Source organism: Talpa europaea (genome assembly GCF_964194135.1).
Source record: "Talpa europaea genome assembly, chromosome: 15".
Lineage (NCBI taxonomy): Eukaryota > Metazoa > Chordata > Mammalia > Eulipotyphla > Talpidae > Talpa > Talpa europaea.
This window is the reverse complement of record NC_140083.1, coordinates 71,667,639-71,674,511: the sequence shown is the minus strand read 5'-3', so window position 1 is coordinate 71,674,511 and position 6,873 is coordinate 71,667,639.

Below are 6,873 nucleotides of genomic sequence, written 5' to 3'. Positions count from 1 at the left end.
CCCGACCTGCGCTGGAAGAGAAGAGCCAATAAAGCCCAAGCACAGAGTTACCTGTTTAGGATACTCTTTTGTTAGTGAAATCCCCCAGGGAGTGCTGCACAGACTTAGATTTGACAAGGCTCAGATGGAAACCAGGAGGCCCTAGGAGCCGCCACTAACTAGAGGGTGAGTGAGTGTCCAACTTGGAATTTCAGTGTTTAAAAGCGACCCATCCAGGGGGATTTGCTACCGTGGATGTCAGTCCATGACAATGCCACTCAGACATCCTCTGCGCCATCCGTGTGCCCAGGGGCCGACAGCAGGGCTCTCCCAGCAAGGGGCAGGGTGGCCCTCCCGGGACAGAGCCTAAGAAGGGGAAGCAAGGCCCAGGGTTTGGAGCCTCTGGCCCTGGGGCCTCTGTAGGCTCTGCCCACACAGCTCTACAACCCTCCTGGGGCCCTGCACCTGCTCAACTGCCCCCCACCCCTCCCCTCCCCTCCCCTCCTCCACCCACTCTGCTCCCCTCCAGGTGCTTCACCAGTTCCGTCGCCCTTTGGGCCCTTCACCTGCTCTGCTGCTTGGACTTCTGTGCCCCCGGACATCTGTGCTCCATGTCTGTGCGTCTCATGCTGCTCCTGGCCCCTCGGACTGGACCAGCCCCTGACCCCTCTCCAGAGCCTCGACCTCCCTTGGTGAGCTCCTTTTCACCTTGGCCACCAGGTGGCTGCCCTTTGGGGGCAGGGTGAATTCTTCAGAATGTGGTGGTTATATTCTTAGTCTCTGTGGTGGTTTTCTCTATGCCATGGTGCGCAGAAACAGCAGACGTTCAATATAGCGCTGATTATTCTCCTCACTCTGGCCTTGCCGCTTTGCCTGGCCTTAAGGGTGGAATCCTGCCTTTCTGCAGGGGCCACCGCATTACTTTGGGGCAGGAGGCGAGAGCCACTTCTTGAGGGCGGTCTTAGGGAGGTGATGGAGGGCGGCGGGGCTGGGCTGGGGGTTCTGCTCCTGCCTTCCAGGCCCCCCTCCAGCTGGGAGCCTGGCAAGGTGGTGATGGTGTGCTCCCAGGCATCCTCCATGGGGGGGCCTGGGAAGGAGGTGGTTCTGATGTGCAGGGCCTCCTCCAAGAGTGGGCCTAGCATGGAGGGGATGCTCTGCCCCCAGGCGTCCTCCAGCGGGGGGCCTAGCACAGAGATGGTGCTGTTCTGCAGCTGGGGGCCTGGCCTGGAGGTAAAACTCCGCTGGGAGGCTTCCTCCGGCAGGGAGACGCTCAGGGACGAGGTCTTGCACGCCCACACCTCAGGCTGCAGGAGGCTCTCCTCCCAATCCAGGTCACATTGTGTGGCAGTGGGAGCGAAGTGCTCCTGGGAGGAGGCCTGGCTTGGCCCCTCTCCCTCGTCCCACTGCCCCTCCCCCTCCCCAGCGCAGAGTGTCTGCTTTGTCCCCATGACATCATTAAAACTTCCCTCCGCGATGACACTGACAATTTCGGGCCTCCAGCAATCCTGGCGGACCTCGGCTTCCATCACGGCCATGCCGTGGTGGCCGCCGGCCGGCTCCCCCAAGGGCGGGGATCCCTTCATCTGGACCCAGGGGTGTTCGATGACGCTCTCTAGGGTGCTCCGACTCTGGGGGTCCAGCACCAACATCTTACTGAGGAGGTCCCGGCAGTGGTCCGAGAGGTAGTCAGGCTTGTGGTAGTGCGCGCTCAGGACGCTGGCCCGGAGTTCCTGGTGGCTGGTTCCCGCGAAGGGCAGCTCCCCGGTGAGCATGTTGTAGAGGGTCACCCCCAGGCTCCAGACGTCCGCCTTGGGGCCTTTGTACGTCTGGTGGAGGTAGATCTCGGGGGCCAGGAATTCAGGGCTGCCACAACAGGTGCTCAGGCCCTCGTCGGCGCACCGGACACTGAGCCCGAAGTCCGCCAACTTGATGTTTCCGTTGTCGTCCATGAGCAGGTTCTCGGGCTTCAGGTCTCAGTGCGCGACGCCCTTGCTGTGGCAGTACGAGAGGGCCGAGAGCACCTGCCGGAAAATGCGGCGGGCCTCGCTCTCGGGCAGGCGCACGCGCTCGTTGAGGTAGCCCTCCAGGTCGCCCCCTTTCGCCAACTCCATCACCAGCATGACCTCCGCCCCGGTGTCCACCACCTCAAAGAGCCGGACGATGTTTGGGTGGTGCAGGGCGCGCATGCAGCCCACCTCGCGGGCCAGGAACTCGGGGCTGGGCATCTTGGCCTTGCGCATGACTTTGATGGCCACCTTCCTGCCGGTGCGGGCGTGCTGCGCCAGCTTCACCTTGGAGAAGGAGCCCTCCCCCAGCGTGCGCAGCATCAGGTAGTGTTTGAGCTTGGCCTCCTTAGGAGCGAGGCGCTTCGTCATAGCGAGTGCGGACCCCGGCTCACTGCTCTCACGGCCCTGGCTGTTCTCAAACGGCCCTGAGATACCTCTCCTCATCGCTCTAGCTCTATTATCTTAACAAACGTACTATTAATCTAATATTAATAGTAATCACAAAACACCCACTAAGCTAACTAAATGCTAATAGTGCTAACTTAACTCCCCAACAGTATTAACTAAGCTACCCTTACTAACAATGCTAATACTAACTAGCTACATGCAAAAATAAATGAAAATAATGTAAATATATGATAAAAGCAAACCAATCACAAACTAGCCACAAAACATAGAACAACACAAAGACAAAACGAACAAACCACAAGAGAACAAACAACAATCAGAAACTAACAAGTAAAATAAAAAAAACAGACAAACAACAAAGGGAAAAACACAACAAACAACAAATAACAACAGAAGGGAAAATGGGGGAAATCAAAAAAAAGAAAAAGAAAAAATTCGAAACGGAAATTAAAAAACCAAAAATTAAAATAATAAAACAAAAAATAAAATAAAAAACTAAAAAATTAAAATGATAAAGGAAAATAATTAAAAATGGAAAAAATAAGCAAATAAAGCAATAAAGGAAAATAAGAAAAAACAAAGAAACAAAATAACTAAAATAAAGAACGAAAATAAAGAACTAAAGTAAATGAATAAATCAATCAATCAAAAGAAAACCCAGTAATCCAAAACGCGCTCTCTCTCCCTCCGCTGTCCGAGTCCACAGGTCACTATCCCAAAGCTTCCTGGCTCTTAAGGACACAGATGCAGGCCGGGCAGGGCTTATATAGGCTCTGCCGGTGGCGGCGCCATCACAGTGGCTCTTTATGGAGTCAGAGCCAGAAGCCGCAGCCATTGGCTGAGGGAAACCCAGTGGTTTCTCAGCCTTAATGAAAAAGCAGCTGCCAAGAGGCGTGTTTATAGGACTTACTAGAGATTGACATTTACCCACTTAAAGAAAACCCGTAGAATGCTTGAGAGGCTGTTTCATGTGTAGTGAGAAAACCTTTCTGTCGGCTCATCAGTCACCATTCTGCGACCTCTTTTTTTTTTTTTCCCATTTTCTGTACTACCACCACCCTCACCACCACCACCATCCTCACTGTTGTGGTTTTTGGAACCTGTGGGTTTGGAGTGCGGGGTCCTTGGGTTCACCCTGGGAAAGGGGTCACCAGAGCTCCCATTTTAGCGACACTCGGCGCGTTTCCCAGGCGAGTTTCTTCACGAGACAGAGACGTTGGTTATATTTCAAGGGCAGGTTGATTAGGGAAGGGATAAACCAGTGAAAGACCCTTGCAGAGACACAAGCGGGCAGGAAGAGCTGCCCCAGAAGGGACAGGTTCGCTGAGGGAGGCCTGCATGGTTGCAGGCGGGCCTGTGTCCTCGACAAGGGCAGGCAGGAGACTGTTGTCCTTCAGAGGAAAGAGTTGGTGACAAGAGGCACCTGCATAGTCACAGGTGGGCAGAGGGATGGCTGCCCAAGCCTGTGCAGACATTGCACTGATAGAGTCTTCTTCTGTTTTGGAGAGATCACTCCTTGTGAGCCTCAGTTGGTGGCTCATTTTGGATAACTATGCAGAATCTGAAAGGGACCTAGATTCCACAATGGGCTCAATCTCCATATCTTTACCTTTGGATGCTCACTTGCTCACTGGGATACCTGCTTGGATGTTATGCTTTGTAATCTGGGGGTCTGGTGCCTCAGGATACTAGTCTGAGCCTAAGGATCTTGGTTTCCATAGCTGTGTCAATGGCTATGCTAATCTCTTCTACCCCCACCTCCTTGTGTGAGCCAGGTTTCTGGTCTTGTGGCACACCTCTTTTCAGGTTTTTTTTTTTTTTTTCTATTCTTGTCCTCCATCAATCACCACCATCATCACCATCATCACCACCATCACCACCATCAACATCACCACCACCATCTTTACTTAAAAAGGTTATTATGTGCCAGACACCGTGCTAAGCATTTTACATGTATTATAACATTTATGTTTCTCATCACACAGTCCTGTGAGAGAGAGATATTTTTGCCATTTTTGAAGATGAGTAAACTGAGGAACTTGGCCAAGTTCATATGTGACAGGATAGTGTGGTCCAGGAGCCCAAGCTCAGCTGTCCGGTTCTAGGTGCTTCTCGAATCCACATATGTATGACCCACCTGTGGATTTTTCTAAAAGGTAGATTTTTTCTTTTTTTAAGATTTATTTATTTATTTATACAAGCACTGGGTACAGTCAGAAGCGCAAGAGGGTGAAAGAATTCACCAGAGCCAGAGCAGGGAACAGAATAGGCAAAAGACAGAAGTACACTGCTGAGGGGAGTAGGGGTGAGTCAGGAAATGTCTGCCTTCTGTGGGTCACTTCCTTGGTTGGCTGGGGATGGAACTCCTGCTGCAGAGGCTGCCCAGAGCTTCCCAGTGCTGTGCTGAACCCCTCGTGCCACCAGGGAGGCCCCACTTTTGAAGACATTGTACCAATTCTCTACAGCTGAGTGTCTTTCTGATGGTAGAAGGTACATGAACACTTCATACCTATAGAAACACACACATGCACACACACTTGTACAGACTCACATGCACACACTTGCACAGACACAGTGTAAGACATGCACACGCACCTAAAGAAAATAGTCCAAACACCTAATTACATACTTACTGGTAGGTCTGTTTCACTATCCTATTTCACCGTATTACCACCATATGACCACTTTGATTTTTCTAAAACTTTCTATAAATTTCACTGCTGCTGATAGGAATTTTAAAGGAAATTTCGGCATCTGACGACCCATGTGTTGGAAGTATGGGCGCATTCATACATGTGAAGCAAATGCATTCAGTTTCAAACACTGATTTACTGTGTCATGGGAGAGACAGTTTCAACAATCCATTTCAGACTGTCTTCTGCAGGCAGGGAAAGAGCATGCAGATGCCTCTATGCCCCAGCGCCCCCGGGGGAAGAGCAGGTCACGTGGAGGTCCATCCTGCAGTGGGAAGCCAGTCTGTCCATCACGGCCCCCTCCTCGTGCCATCCCCGACCTGCGCTGGAAGAGAAGAGCCAATAAAGCCCAAGCACAGAGTTACCTGTTTAGGATACTCTTTTGTTAGTGAAATCCCCCAGGGAGTGCTGCACAGACTTAGATTTGACAAGGCTCAGATGGAAACCAGGAGGCCCTAGGAGCCGCCACTAACTAGAGGGTGAGTGAGTGTCCAACTTGGAATTTCAGTGTTTAAAAGCGACCCATCCAGGGGGATTTGCTACCGTGGATGTCAGTCCATGACAATGCCACTCAGACATCCTCTGCGCCATCCGTGTGCCCAGGGGCCGACAGCAGGGCTCTCCCAGCAAGGGGCAGGGTGGCCCTCCCGGGACAGAGCCTAAGAAGGGGAAGCAAGGCCCAGGGTTTGGAGCCTCTGGCCCTGGGGCCTCTGTAGGCTCTGCCCACACAGCTCTACAACCCTCCTGGGGCCCTGCACCTGCTCAACTGCCCCCCACCCCTCCCCTCCCCTCCCGTCCTCCAACCACTCTGCTCCCCTCCAGGTGCTTCACCAGTTCCGTCGCCCTTTGGGCCCTTCACCTGCTCTGCTGCTTGGACTTCTGTGCCCCCGGACATCTGTGCTCCATGTCTGTGCGTCTCATGCTGCTCCTGGCCCCTCGGACTGGACCAGCCCCTGACCCCTCTCCAGAGCCTCGACCTCCCTTGGTGAGCTCCTTTTCACCTTGGCCACCAGGTGGCTGCCCTTTGGGGGCAGGGTGAATTCTTCAGAGTGTGGTGGTTATATTCTTAGTCTCTGTGGTGGTTTTCTCTATGCCATGGTGCGCAGAAACAGCAGACGTTCAATATAGCGCTGATTATTCTCCTCACTCTGGCCTTGCCGCTTTGCCTGGCCTTAAGGGTGGAATCCTGCCTTTCTGCAGGGGCCACCACATTACTTTGGGGCAGGAGGCGAGAGCCACTTCTTGAGGGCGGTCTTAGGGAGGTGATGGAGGGCGGCGGGGCTGGGCTGGGGGTTCTGCTCCTGCCTTCCAGGCCCCCCTCCAGCTGGGAGCCTGGCAAGGTGGTGGTGGTGTGCTCCCAGGCATCCTCCATGGGGGGGCCTGGGAAGGAGGTGGTTCTGATGTGCAGGGCCTCCTCCAAGAGTGGGCCTAGCATGGAGGGGATGCTCTGCCCCCAGGCGTCCTCCAGCGGGGGGCCTAGCACAGAGATGGTGCTGTTCTGCAGCTGGGGGCCTGGCCTGGAGGTAAAACTCCGCTGGGAGGCTTCCTCCGGCAGGGAGACGCTCAGGGACGAGGTCTTGCACGCCCACACCTCAGGCTGCAGGAGGCTCTCCTCCCAATCCAGGTCACATTGTGTGGCAGTGGGAGCGAAGTGCTCCTGGGAGGAGGCCTGGCTTGGCCCCTCTCCCTCGTCCCACTGCCCCTCCCCCTCCCCAGCGCAGAGTGTCTGCTCTGTCCCCATGACATCATTAAAACTTCCCTCCGCGATGACACTGACAATTTCGGGC